Raw genomic sequence first — 15051 nt, forward strand, 5'->3', positions numbered from 1 at the left:
CTGACACAGGTCCGCGTGGGCCAGTGTTTGCCCTAACGGAGCCTGACCCAGATCCGTGTGGACCAGTGTTTGCCCCTCCGGAGCCTGACCAAGGTCCTCGTGGGCTAGTGTTTGCCCCTCGGGAGCCTGACCCAGGTCCGTGCGGGCCAGTGTTTGCTCCTCCGGAGCCTGACCCAGGTCAGTGCGGGCCAGTGTTTTCCCCTCCGGAGCCTGACCCAGGTCCACGTGGGCCAGTGTTTGCCCATTCGGAGCCTGAGACAGGTCCGCGTGGGCCAGATTTTGCCCCGGCACCTGACCCAGGTCTGCGTGGGCCAGTGTTTGCCCCTCCGGAGCCTGACCCAGGTCCGCGCGGGCCTTTGTTGCCCCCCACCCCTAAAGAGCCTGACCTCCAGATTGCACAATCCTGGTAGAAATGACCATAAATCATTAATTTTCATAAATGCACGCCTGCAGCCGCGTCGGTAGTGAAGCCCCATTGATGCCTCACAAGCCCGGGTCACTCGAATGTCTTCCTGAGTTGAGTAGCCTCATGAAACGTACTCGGATCTCGGGGATTGTACCGGAAGGGCCCCACTGGGTGCCATATGCGGGGCAAACACCTGTGGGCGGTTCAAGGTCCTGCGTATGTCGTGGCAACTGGAATAATTCTTGAGTCCCTCTATAGTCCTAACTGTAAAATATGTTGTCGTGACATAATTTTTCTCTAAATAGTCGAAGGGGTGCATTTAGAAATTGAATTTTGCCTGGTGTCTCCACAGAACAAGCATTGAAAATGCAAAAGGTCGCGCCTTTGATTAAGTTAAAGCCATTTGCTTTGCTAATTGTACTGTATTCTAGCTTTGCATTATTTAGTGTATATTTGTAATACGTTGTAGTTGTATGTAGTTAGAATTGTTTTGTTAGCTGTGTCGTAGTTAGCAGGAAAAGAGCAGTGCTTCAGATTTGGGAGGTGAATGAATTGAAGAAAAGTGTGTGTGTTCATTTCATATAGTGAGGATTACACTAGCATGAGGCAGAAGAAAGGGGTGAGCGGAGGGCAAATATACGCACATATCACAAATATACACTAAATAATTCAAAGCTAGAATGCAATACCATTAGCAAAGCAAATGGCTTTAACTTAATCAAAGGCGAGACCTATTGCATTTTCAATGCTTTTTGTTACCGGTGCTGGCAATACCGGCCCCCTGTAACAAAATCGGCAGAAACCAGCCTTAGCAAACCGCTCCGCCGCACACCCCTCTCTCCCCAGGGGGTGGCGGCCGAGCTGGTTGCCAGGGCTGGTTTCGGTTTCCAGTCCGGCCCTGTGAGGAACGCATCATAGTCACTTCTGAGCGCCTCTTATGTCCTTTGTTTTTAACCTCTTATAAGCAGCGCCACTGGAAATATGCAATTGTGCGGTAGGGGGGATTATAGATATGCCGCAACTGCCACATAATCAATAGATTTTATCAACAACAAAAAATTGTTTCTAGCTCAAACGGATCAAAGTTACAAAAATGTGTTTGTGTTGCTGTGGAGTGGAAGGCCCTTTGCACAGTTGGACTCCACACCTTTCCATGGCTTATTGCTAAATTAGGAGGTTAAGCTGGTACAAACAATGTCTAGACAGTCTTACCAAGTTAAAAAAAAATGACGAAATAAAGAAATACTATTACAAAATGTGCTGCATTATGCTGCATAATTTGCCTTTTCTTGCCACATACACTCAACCCTGCAGCATAATTTTGGCCCTTTCCTGCCATTTAATTACAGTGGCCCTGCTTAAGTGACAGACTCCCAAATTGGAAGTAAAGGGGATTTTTATGTTACCTATCCTAATACAACAGCTCACACAGCGACTCTTTCACCACCGTGCAAAGATGAAAAGACTCTGCGAGCCCAGGATGAGCCCGCCAAGTACCAAGATGGCGCTGGCAAAGGAGCAGCCAGATTATTTATGCCACCCAGGGTGACCGATGCAGCCACACCCGGTGCGAACCCGGTGAGAGGGGGTGCTGTGTTTAAAAATAACATGGTTTTAAAGCACCTTCTGCAGAGTTCCTTGTGTGTCCAGCGGTTTTCAGGCAGCAATAAAAATGTAAAGATCATTCTGGTGATTTATGTTCCTTCTGGAAAGAGATCAGAGTTTTTTTCTAGTGGCCGATTTGACTCATCACAAAATAGCACAGAGGGTTAATGTGCCTGCTGTAAAAAACATGTTCCATGCCGCTAACAGAAGTGTAATTGAACTATGAGTAGCGCTATAAAATATTACATTTATGTCAGAGAAGGGCTATGGAGAGATGAGGGGCACTGTTGGAGGGTGGTAGCGAGGGAATTCATGGAAACGCAGGTCACAGGAACACACCAAACAACAAGCATTGGCATAGCCAATAGGTCTTACATTTGGGACCTTATAAGTGTTTAGCCATGCAACAGTTGGTGTTGTTGCACCAAGGATATTCTGCTGCATAACTAAATACTTATAAGGTCCCAAAAGCGAGACCTATATTCTATGCCAATGCTTGTCTTTTTTATATTCGTGTTCAAAAAGTGAAATACTTTGACTTGCGCTTGTGGAGCAAGGTGTGTTTCGCCAGCAGATTTAAAAAAAACTTAAATATAACTTTAGAGCATTATGTTTTATGTAGAAATAAAGAAATTATCTTTATTCTTCTGATGTTCATGTCTCAAGAAAACTTCCTTCACCATAACCTTGTCTTCCGCATAGTGTGTTTTTAATCTGTCTCTGAGTATCCTCAAAGGAGTTAGCCATAAGACGCCAGGCATTCAGTCATCAAAACGTTGACATTTTTAAGGTCCACTTTACAGTGTGGCTCTAGCAAAAGGGTGGAATTATCTTTGAAAATGTTGCTCACAGGTGGTTGTTTTAGACATTGTTCCATTTAAAAGTTTTTTGTTTTTGTTTACAGTTTTCTAATATCCACCCCTATACATGGATGTCAGTTGCGGCGCGTAGTGCTAGAGGACATTAACCTCCATCAGCACAGTGTGAATTCAATCAAATACATCCTATTTGATAAATATGTGACCGTTCTTAAATCCACTCCTCAAAGCCGTGCCAGCTTTCGTCTCACTACATGTCAAGAATGTTGGACTGCCAGTGAGATCTCATCATAAGCAATAGGGAAAAAGAAAGAAAGACATTGAAAGAGTAATGGAGGGCAACGAGGGGGGAAAGAGAACAGAAGAAGTGGGAAGAGGAAAGAAACGAGAGGAAAAAAAGAAATGGAGAGGAGAAGGGGAGGGAGGGGAGGTAATAAGCTATGCCTTGTGTTTGAGCACACAGTCACGGGTTCGAATCCCAGTACACTTAGCTTTTCATCCTTCTGAGGTCGAAAAAGCAACTGCCATTGAATGGGGTAGCAATAGCCATCCATTATCTGTGGGGACCCTCCAGCAGATTCCCTCAATTCTACAAGTGCGCCTTTTATGTCAACGTGACAAAGAGAGGATGAGGGGGGTCAAAGAAAGGATGGTTGGCCGGGTGAACGAAGGACAGAAAGGGTGCAAGAACTAAGGAGGAATATAGTGAAATAAAGAGGAAGAGAATGGTGAAAAAGAAGGAAAGAACATAGAGAGAAAAGATAAAGTAATGGTGAAATGGGCATAAGGAGAATGGAACACGGTATGGAATGCAGATATGGGTAGGTGGAGAAACGAGGATTTAAACTGATGAAATAGAGGAGATTCCACAAGACAGCAAAGGAGTACAGCCAATCGAATGGAAAGGATTAAGGCTGGTGAGATCGCTGGGTTAATGCACCTGATGCAGTTGTGTGCGTGTGGTTGTGGCCTTTGCAGGCTAGAGTTTAAATGCCATCTTCAACCCACCACTCATCCTTCTAATGCCGAGGTTCCTGGCTGTTAGGCACCAATCCTTCATCCCCCTTCTGATTCGCCCATTCACTCCCGGGGAGTGACAGGGCGCGGGAAGAGCAATAAATGATCTCGCAAATGAAGAGGGGAATCAAAAGGAATGAAGAGAACCAGAGAAAGCAAATAAAGAGTGGAGACCTGTGAGGAAAAAATGATTGAACCAAACACCTAAAGGAAAAATTATAGAAAGGAAGCAGAGTTTCTCCGTGGATTTAAGCACCTGTTGGAGAAAACTGTCTTCAACTGCACACCGCAGGCTCAAAACCCGATAGAACAGACACAACCATTCATCTTTCCTAGCTTAAGGAAAAGAACGCCAGTAGTAGAGTAAAATGAACGTTATTTATAGCGCTGTGAAGCTGTGAGGCTTTGTCAGCGCTACATACAACAAAGAGAACGTTTACAGATGTTCATAATTGGAAGCACCTTTTTGCCCATTTCAGAGCCCGCCTCCACCCCTTTTGGTGCTATGCTGCCCTCAGCAGATACCTCCTGAATAAAGCTCAGTAGATTATGCACCTTATTCCGAGGTGTGTCTGTACATTTTACATGTCATAGGTTTGAACGCCAGCAGAGGAGACTTCGCTTTTCATCCTCCTGAGGCCGATATGAGTACCATTTCAAAGCAAGTGATAATTGGACACAGAAAGGTGCTCTTTGTAAAGCGCTTTGGGTAAAACACTCTACAATTTGTTATTATACGCCTTTGTTAATGAATAATGGGCGAAGGATGGGGGGCGCTCGGTGGGCTTTAATGAGCGGAACTCTGGAACCATCAAAAAATTACGTTTTGTAACACAACACGCTCACATTTTTCAGCTTCTCTTTTCTACGAAAAAGGAGCGCCGGTAACAACCCCCAAAAGAAACAACAGCACCAAAAAATAGGGGGAAGAAGAAGACATCCCGAGACTAGGAGGGCGGACAAGCAACAGATCCCACTCGCTGGCGTGTCTCTTGTGGATGCTGCCCGACGTAGCATCGTTGACAAGACGAAGCACTGGATTTTGCACATGCCGGAGCGTCTCCTACGGAGCAGAGGTAAGGGGGCTCCGTGGAGCCGGACGCACCGCTCGCTGTTGTCTCTTAGTCCTCATGACCCCTGATATATATCCCTTTGTGTGTGCAATACACACCTGTATATGTGTGAGGGTGTAACAATGAGCTCTCCTCGCATGGATGGGTTCTTAGCGCTGCGATCTACCTGTATGCACAGAGAGCAACAAAGACACATTGCAGTGTGGTGTTTGGCAGTGAGGACATGTATGTGTAAATCAATCAAGGCGAAGGGATGATAGGGAGAGAGAGAGAGGCGCCACCGAGTCCTACAATGCCTGTCTGGCCGTGGTGGGCGGTGCGCAGGGATAGGATGTGTATTCATGGATGGACAGACAGAGTTGTGCACTTCTTTTCTTATAGCTTAAATGCAGAACATTTAGAGCTCGTCCGTGCATCTTTGAGGCTTTCTGAGACAAACATTGGCCATGCGGCCGTAACATCAAAGCGGCAGTGAAAGCGATCGCGATCAAAGCGCGGCGAGCGAAAAGGTCACGCCTGTGCACAAGCACTCAAGCTCTAGGCCGGCCATGGCAGCATTTTTTGAAGCCCTTACTAAAAGTGTCGCCAGTCCAGCGCATGCGCTGGGTCAGGCGAGACCTAAAAAGCCATTTATTTTTCGCGTCTTCTGGTGTACTCTTGTCGCCACCACTAGGCGGCGCCCTAAGGTTGCTGAATTTTGAAAATTGTACTTTGTGCCTATATGTGCAATGTATTTCTTTTTTTAAACTAATTGGCAGTATCCCAGAGCTGCATGAGAGAGCTTGGTCTTCCTCATTGTACCTCCTGCACGCTGGGGCCGGATTTCACACCCCTCTGCTTCCAAAGGGCAGCGGTCACCATAGAGAAGACTGTAAAATACAGAAATAAAACAGGAAGATAGGTATAGACATGGAGACGTGCGGATGTGCGCATAGACACAGACAGGCGGAAGGACACCTTATTTTACAGGCTCAGACCTTAGACAGCAGATCTATCCCTCGAGTTACACAGTTCAAGGGTGTAGGAAAGCGTCCTTTGTTTGTATGGTTACCCCCCATGTTTGCCTGACATCTGATGCAACCCGACTTGATGTGCCCAGGGTCCCTGCCAATCAGGTTCCCAGGGCCTCCAAGGCCTATGTCCTTTCCCCAAAACTGTACCTTGGACCCCCAAGTGGCACCTCTTTGGCCACAGGTCAGTCCCTTGTAAAAGGTACCATAGGTACCAAGGGCACTGTGACCAGGGAAGGTCTGTAAGGACTGCAGCACTTATTGTGCCACCCTTAGGGGCCCTGTACCTTTACACACACACACACACACACTGCTTTGCAGGCTGCGTGTTTTGGTGCAGAACAAAGTGAAGAGTCGACAAGGCACACATCCCTCTAGCAGGGTGCACTAGTCCTAAGGTGAGGGTACAGAGGCATGAGCTCTATACCCCTGCAGTGTCTAAGTCTATTCACAGACATTGTAAGTGTAGTAAAGCCATAGAGTATATGGTGCTGGGATTCTGTCATTACGAACTCCACAACTCCGTAATGGCTTTACTAAAAACTCGGAAGTTTGGTATCAAACTTCTCAGCACATTAAACCCACACTGATGCCAGGTTTCTAGACCCCTGGGTAGAGGGCCCTTCATCCACTCCAGGAACAAGGCCCATCCTGGGCAGAGGTGTCATGCCACCCCTCCCCCACCTCCCCAGGATGGGCGGGGTTCTCAAAGGAGAAGCTTCAAAGGCCTGCTGCCTTTGTTAGCTGGCCCTGCCTTTTGCTGAAATCCAAGCTAGGAAGAGAGGTGTGCCCACCGTTGCCAATCCCACCCCTCAGGTGAGAAAAGTAAGGTGAAGCACAAATCCCATCTTAAAGATGAGGGGACCACTTCCACTGGAGGGTAGCATAATAGGGAACCGAAGGAGTCCAGGAAGTCTGAACGTGGTTGTGCGACCAGCACTGACCTCGACCAACTGCAGCCTAAGGAAGCTGATGCCTAAGTCATCCCAGCCCTCGACGCCTTGGGTAGCCCAACCAACGGTGTCCAAGCATCCTCCCAGAATACTCAGGCGTCTTCCCTGTCATGGGTCGCCTCCAAGAAGTCCCCCCGACCGAGTCTGCAGCTTTCTGAAACTGATGGTCTTCACTGAGAAGACCTGGGACCCCAACGTCCTCTTTACCTCCTGCTCCTGGCTGCCTCGGTGCCTCTGGCGGTGCAGTTCTTGTGTCGATCATTGGCCCCTGCAGTGCCGACCGCAACCTTCGGAGTTTTGCTCCCACACTCAAGTGGCCTGCTTGCCAGTAGACCCCAACCAAAGGCTCCCCTTAGATTGTTGGCTAACGTTAGGCCCCTGCATTCTGTACCTTCTGCCCCAGTGCTGCTGGTGATGTAACTAGAGTGCCCACCTGGACCTTTGGGAACTTTGCTCCTAACCTCGAAACCTCAACCTCGTAGGTCCAATACTTATCTCTGAGCTCGATAACCATTTTCCCTCCCACGGGGACCCATAGAAGGATATTTTGGGTCTAGAAAGTGTTCTGTGTAGAACTCCCAATGTGTGGGGAATAGTGAGAACTATTGTAACGTAAGCCGAAAGTAATCAGAGCGTATTTAAATGTAATGCCAATTATTCTGAAAAGTGATATCAACCTGTAACTGTTACCATTACAAGAACAGCTGCATTTCCTTGAACAGTCGTGCATTTGCAAGTATTTATGGCCTACCTGTGCAAAGTCCTGCTTGGTTCTAGAAATAAACGATAAGTATAAAATGTTTTATACTTACCTAATTGGTCTGGATTCTGTCTCTGAGTGTGTGACATCAGTCCTTGATTGAGTGAATACAATAAATACTTAACACATCCTCCTGATAAGCCTAACTGCTCGCCCACACTACCACAAAGAGAGCTGTTCGGGATCATGTAATTTAGCCTCTGCTATACCTATGTGGATCCCCTGGACTCTGTGTGCACTATACCTTACTTTGGTATAGTATATGCAGAGCTGGCTTCCTACAATGGGCTAGCATCAGCGTTATTTCACAGGCTCAGACCTTAGACGGCAGTACTAGCCCTTGAGTTACAGAGGCCATAAGCTAGCATCTGTGTTATTTCACAGGCTCAGACCTTAGACAGCACTCCTAGCCCTCGAGTTACAGAGGCCATAAGCTAGCATCTGTGTTATTTCACAGGCTCAGACCTTAGACAGCACTCCTAGCCCTCGAGTTACAGAGGCCATCAGCTAGCATCGGTGTTATTTCACAGGCTCAGACCTTAGACAGCACTCCTAGCCCTCGAGTTACAGAGGCCATCAGCTAGCATCGGTGTTATTTCACAGGCTCAGACCTTAGACGGCAGTACTAGCCCTTGAGTTACAGAGGCCATCAGCTAGCATCGGTGTTATTTCACAGGCTCAGACCTTAGACGGCACTCAATCAATCAATCATTTGTAGAGCGCACTACTCACCCGCGAGACTCTCGAGGTGCTAGGGGGCGGGGGTGCTGCTACTGCTCGATTAGCCAGTTCTTGAGAAGTCTCCTGAAGGTCAGCAGGTCCTGGGTCTGTCGCAAGTGGATGGGGAGGGTGTTCCATGTCTTGGCGGCGAGGTGGGAGAAAGATCTGCTGCCGGTGGTTGTTCGTGGATTTGTGGAATGGTGGCGAGGTCAGCAGTGTAGAAGGTGAGTCGTTTGTTGAGGTATGTAGGTCTGGTGTCGTGGAGTGGTTTGTGAGCGTGGGTGAGGAGCTTGAAGGTGATCCTCTTGTTGACGGGGAGCCAGTGCAGGTCTCTCAGGTGGGCAGTGATGTGGCTGTGGCGGGGGATGTCGAGGACAAGGCATGCGTAGGCTTTCTGTATGCATTGTAGTCTTTTCTGGAGTTTAGCCGTTGTTCCTGCATAGAGGGCGTTGCCGTAGTCCAGCCTGCTAGTGACGAGGGCCTGGGTGACCGTCCTTCTGGTTCCGGTGGGAATCCATCTGTAGATCTTGCGAAGCATGCAGAGGGTGTTGAAGCAGGAGGAAGAGATGCCGTTGACTTGCTGGGTTATTGACAGGGATTAGTCCAGGATGAACCCCAGGTTGTGTGCATGGTCGGTGGGTGTCGGCGCAGCTCCCAGAGAGGCCGGCCACCAGGAGTCGTCCCAGGTGGAGGGGGTGGAGCCGAGGATGAGGACCTCCATCTTGTCCAAGTTCAGTTTCAGGCGACTGTTCATCATCCATTCGGCGACTGCCTTCATTCCTTCGTGGAAGTTGGTTTTGGCGGTGGAGGGAGAGGATCAGCTGGATGTCGTCAGCGTAAGAGATGATGTTGAGGTCGTGTGATCGGACGATGTTGGCGAGCGGTGTCATGTAGACGCTGAAAAGGGTTGGGCTGAGGGATGATCCTTGAGGCATGCTGCAGGTGATCTTGTTGGCTTCAGATCGGAATGGAGGGAGGCGGACTCTCTGGGTTCTGTCGGTGAGGAAGGCGGTGATCCAGTCCATGGCTTTGTCACGGATCCCTTTGTTGTGGAGGCGTGCGCGTAGGGTGTGGTGGCAGATGGTGTTGAAGGTGGCCGAGAGGTCTAGGAGGATGAGGGCTGCGGCTTCACCATTGTCCAGCATGGTTCTGATGTCGTAGGTGGCGGCGATGAGGGCGGTTTCGGTGCTGTGGTTGCTGCGGAATCCAGATTGGGACGAGTCCAGGGTGTTGTTCTCTTCGAGGAATCGGGTCAGTTGTCTGTTGACTATCTTCTCAATGACTTTTGCCGGGAACGGGAGCAGGGAGATGGGCCGGAAGTTCTTGAGGTCCTTTGGGTCTGCCTTGGGTTTCTTGAGTAGGGCGTTGATCTCAGCTTGTTTCCAGCTCTCCGGGAAGGTGGTGGTCTCGAAGGAGCTGTTGACAATCTTCCGGAGTTGGGGTGCGATGATGGAGCTTGCTTTGTTGAAGATGTGGTGAGGGCAGGAGTCTGACGGTGAGCTGGAGTGGATGGTGTTCATGGTTTTGATGGTGTCGTCGTCATTGACGTGGTTCCAGGAGAGCAGGAGGCCGGTGTGACTGGGCGGCGGTGAGTCTGAGGTGTTGGCGGCTGTCGGGGGGATCTGAGTGCTGTCGTGGATGTCTGTGATCTTGCGGTGGAAGAAGGTGGCTAGAGAGTCGCAGAGGTTTTGTGACGGCGGGATGTCGTTGGAGCTGGAGCTGGGGTTGGCGAGTTCCTTCACGATGTTGAAGAGCTCTTTGCTGTTGTGTGCGTTGTTGTCGATGCGTTCCTTGAAGGAGGTGCTTTTGGCGGTTTTAATGAGTTGGTGGTGCCTGCGGCTGGCGTTCTTAAGGGCTGCGTGTTTTCCCGGTGTCTGTTCATGGCGCCACTTCTTCTCAAGTCTTTGGCAGGTCTGCTTGGATGCCTGGAGGTTGGTAGTGAACCAGATGGCCCTTCTGTCGGTGTGTCTGTTTGAGGGTTTCTTGATAGGGTGAGAGTGTTGGCGCAGTCATAGATCCATTGCCTGAGGTTGCGGGTGGCTGTGTCGGTGTCGGTGTGGTTGGTGGGTCTTGGGCGAGGGTGATTATTAGCTGGTCTTCGGTGACCTTGTTCCAGCTGCGGTGGGGGATTCGTTGCGGGTGGTTATGTGTGGTGTTTTTCTCGAAGGAGAAGTGGATAAAGCGGTGGTCGGTCCAGTAGGGTTCGGGTGTGTGGCTGAAGGTGGCGTGGTTGCTGACGGAAAAGATGCAGTCGAGCTTGTGTCTGGCAGAGTGGGTGGGTGTCGTGACGAGCTGTTTGAGTCCGAGGTTGCCGAGGTTGTCGAGCAGGGTATTGGAGTTGCTGTTGTTGGCGTTCTCGAGGTGGAAGTTCAGGTCTCCGAGGAGTATGTAGTCTGTGGAGGCCAGGGCGTGCGAGCTGACGATGTCTGTGATGGAGTTGCTGAACTGTAGCTGGGATCCGGGGGGATCTGTAGATGAGGGTTCCTCTGAGGGTGGTGTTGAGATCGATTTGGATCTGGAAGTGCAGGTGTTCGGCAGTGCTGAGGGTGTCTTCGGTGCTGGTCAAGATACTGAGGGTATTCCTGCGGACGATGGCGATTCCTCCTCCCGGTCTGTTGGTGCGGTCCCTGCAGGTGATCTTGAAGCCATCCGGGATGGCTATGGCAATGTCGGGCACCGAAGAGGGGTTCATCCAGGTCTCAGTCAGGAAGGCGACGTCCGGGGAGGATGAGTCGAGCAGGTCCCAGAGTTCAACGGCGTGTTTGTGGATGGAATGGGTGTTGAGTAATATGCATCTGAGATGGTTGCGACCTGCCCTGGTGGGAGGGGCAGGACGTGTAGGTGTTCGTTGTCTGGTGAAGCTGCAGTTGCGGCAGGTGAAGGGTCCGTGGATGAGCTTCGGGGTGGCCTGGAAGCAGGTGGTTGATTGGCCGGCGTTGAGTGTGTGGAGGAGGTTGGCGTTGTAGCGGCGTCAAGTGTCGTGGCGCTCGCGGAAGCCAGGGGGTCTGGCGCTGGGCACGGTCCAGGAGCGGACGGGCGCAGACGGGCTTGCCTTAGGCGCGCCTTTAAGAAGGGGAGGTGGGAGGGAGGGGCAGCTGGGAGGCAGGTGTGTGGGCGAATGGGCGAGCGAGGGGGGGCCACAGGGGATGTAGCGGCGGGAAAGGCGAGCGGGACGAAAGAGGGTGGGAAAGGCAAGAGGGCGGGAATAAGCTTAAGAACAAAAAATAGAGAAAGGCTAGGGAGAGAGAACAGCAGGAAAAAGAGGCAGTAAAATAAAATAACAGAGGCAGAGGAAATGTCCAGGGAGAGTCCTGGCGGCGCGAACTCGCGGCAGCAGCGGGCGGGAGACACGGCACAGACAGGTGGAGCTGCATGGTGTGGGGAGCGACCTGCCCGAACAGCCCTCAAGTTACAGAGTCCATAGGCTCGTATTGGTGTTATTTCACAGGCTCAGACCTTAGACAGCACTCCTAGCCCTTGAGTTAAGTGTTATTTCACAGGCTCAGACCTTAGACTGCAGAACTAGCCCTCGAGTTACAGAGTCCATAGGCTAGTATCGGCGTTATTTCACAGCCTCAGACATTAGACAGCACGTGTTCTGTGGGAAGGATCACGGCTCCACTAGGGCACATTCCAGGTGTGATCTTGGTGCTCACAAGCAGGGAGCAGATCTAGATTGTTTTACCCGGGGTGTATACAGGGCACAAGTCGGGGTACACGTGGGTGGACGGTGTCCACCCACTTCTTGCACAGGGTGAGCGCCATCCACCCTGCCAAGAATTTGGGCCCCACTGAATAATGTGCTGAACTCGTCCCGGTGTAATTTCCAAACACTTTCAGCAGCGCCTGCACGTTGTCTGCTTTCCTTCTGCAACAAGCAACGACTTACTTATTTCAGACTCCTGCTGGACCCATAACAAAGGCTGCTTCTGAGGGGTCATCAGGCCTCCTTTTGTTCGAGTCTCTTGGCTGGGAGCAGTCAGGAGCCTCGACTGCAGCAGAGGGGAAACAAAGGCTCACACCTTGTTAACACTTCACACATTCTTAAGAGAGGCAGCTTTTCACTTTGTTCACTCCCTGTTTAAGAGATATGCAAGCACTGTAAGAATGTCAGATGTGTTGGTCTTTCCCAGTATTTACATAAATCACATTGCATTTATTTAGAGCTTACTTCCCTTACGGAGGTGTTGAAATAATGTAAGTACCACTATTGAATCTTGTATAGTGCTACTCATCCCAATGCAGGGTGTCAGAGCGCTTCACATCAACACATGCATATTACTTGTACAATAAATTATATGTTTGTAAATGAATGTACAGGATGGGTTACATAAAACTGGGGGATTGCAAGGTGTAGAAGTCACTTGTCATCTTCCTTGACTGTGCTATTATCCTCGCAATGCGCTCAAACGTACACATGATAGACCTGCTAAACATACATGTGTGGGGTTTTGATCTGATGTCGCGTCTTTTGATGCCACTTCCTGTAAGTCGTGGCGTGTGATGCCACTTTCTATGTCAATTCCAGTGATGTCATGTGTGATGTCATGCGCTGTGATGTTGTGCACCTTGATGTTGTGCGCCGTGATGTCATGCGCGTGATGTTGCGCGCCGTGATGTTGTACGCCATGATGTTGCACACTGTGATGTTGCACGCCGTGATGTCGTGCGCTATGATGTTGTGCGCTATGATGTTGTGCGCCATGATGTCACTTGCATACTTCGTAACTAGGTTAGTCCCCCCACTTCTTTTTTTGGGACTTGTGCCCTGGGTGTATAACGACCTGGGTTACTACCGCACGTGGGGCAGGTTCGGGGCAGAATGAAGCTCCATTCCTGGCGTTCATTGTGTATACACAGACCCGGGCAGTGCTGCTCTCTGGAGAGGATCAGGACAGTGTGAGGTTCCATTCTCTGCATACGCTCTGCATACACAGACCCGGGGCAGTGCTGCACTCTGGACAGGATCAGGACAGTGTGAGGTTCCATTCTCTGCATACGCTGTGCATACACAGACCCGGGGCAGTGCTGCACTGTGAACAGGATCAGGACAGTGTGAGGTTCCATTCCCTGCATACGCTGTGCATACACAGACCCGGGCAGTGCTGCTCTCTGGAGAGGATCAGGACAGTGTGAGGTTCCATTCTCTGCATACGCTGTGCATACACAGACCCGGGCAGTGCAGCTCTCTGTATATGATCAGGACAGTGTGAGGTTCCATAGTGCCAATATCGGCAACTGTAGTCACTTATCATGCAGCACAATACATCAATAAACCACACGACACCTTGTTAGTGGAGAAAATTGCTGCAGGTTTATTTGCATAACCAATATGCCAACATGGTAGGCTATCTTACGGGCGATCCCGGGGCAGGCCAACCCTTATGCCGCCTGCCCGTCTGATGAGCCAAATTACACCGTGGCCGTCGCCAATCGGTGTTTACCAATTCTTGGGAGGGGCCACCCCTCCCATCAGTGGACCACCAGTCCACTCCCTTACTCACGCCCCCCCCCCCCAAAAGGTGGGCGGAGCGTTCCAGGCAGCCCCTGGTTGCTCAGACCCACAACTGCCCTTAGGACTAACGGGGCGCCGTAGTACTTCCAGGGGACAATGCTAAAACATCCCTGGGTATCCTTGGCTTAGCACCATGCTGTGCTGCTGCATGAAGTACCCCTTGGTATCTGCAGACTCTGGATCGCCCTGTAACTCCTCCACAGCTCTGGGAGTGGCCACCGTCACTACCAGGGCCCCCCCCACCAAGGCATACCTTCCTACTTACACCCCGATGCTACCAAGGCCTCCCCTAGGTCTAGTAAGAATAAGTCCATGCCCAATCCTGAGAGGTGCACCCCATCCACCTCCCAGCATCCCGTGGACTTGGCATGAAGTAAACCATATCTGACAAAGCCAAATCCCCTTTGCAGCGGACAAGAGGCTGCCCAGTGGGCGGGGGACAGTATATGTACCCCTGTCCCCACCTCCCACTACCGGAAGTGGCCGGCCGGAAGTCCCCCTGGACCCACGCCCAGGGAAACTAGGAGGCCGACTCCAGTGCCTTCCTGTGGCACTAAGGCGGCCGCCCTGTTGAGGGGCCACTGCGTGGCCTCCCGGGCAGCCTTGACATTCCCTGCATACGCTGTGCATACACAGACCCGGGGCAGTGCTGCAGTCTGGACAGGATCAGGACAGTGTGAGGTTCCATTCCCTGCATACGCTGTGCATACACAGACCCGGGGCAGTGCTGCAGTCTGGACAGGATCAGGACAGTGTGAGGTTCCATTCCCTGCATACGCTGTGCATACACAGACCCGGGACAGTGCTGCACTCTGGACAGGATCAGGACAGTGTGTGGTTCCATTCCCTGCATACGCTGTGCATACACAGACCCGGGCAGTGCTGCTCTCTGGACATGATCAGGACAGTGCGAGGATCCATTCCCTGCATACGCTGTGTATACACAGACCCGGGCAGTGCTGCACTCTGGACAGGATCAGGACAGTGTGAGGTTCAATTCCCTGCATACGCTGTGTATACACAGACCCGGGCAGTGCTGCACTCTGGACAGGATCAGGACAGTGTGAGGTTCCATTCCCTGCATACGCTGTGCATACACAGACCCGGGGCAGTGCTGCACTCTGGACAGGATCAGGACAGTGTGAGGTTCCATTCCCTGCATACGCTGTGCATA

The sequence above is a fragment of the Triturus cristatus genome, chromosome 8, assembly GCF_964204655.1.
Source record: "Triturus cristatus chromosome 8, aTriCri1.1, whole genome shotgun sequence".
Classification (NCBI taxonomy): domain Eukaryota; kingdom Metazoa; phylum Chordata; class Amphibia; order Caudata; family Salamandridae; genus Triturus; species Triturus cristatus.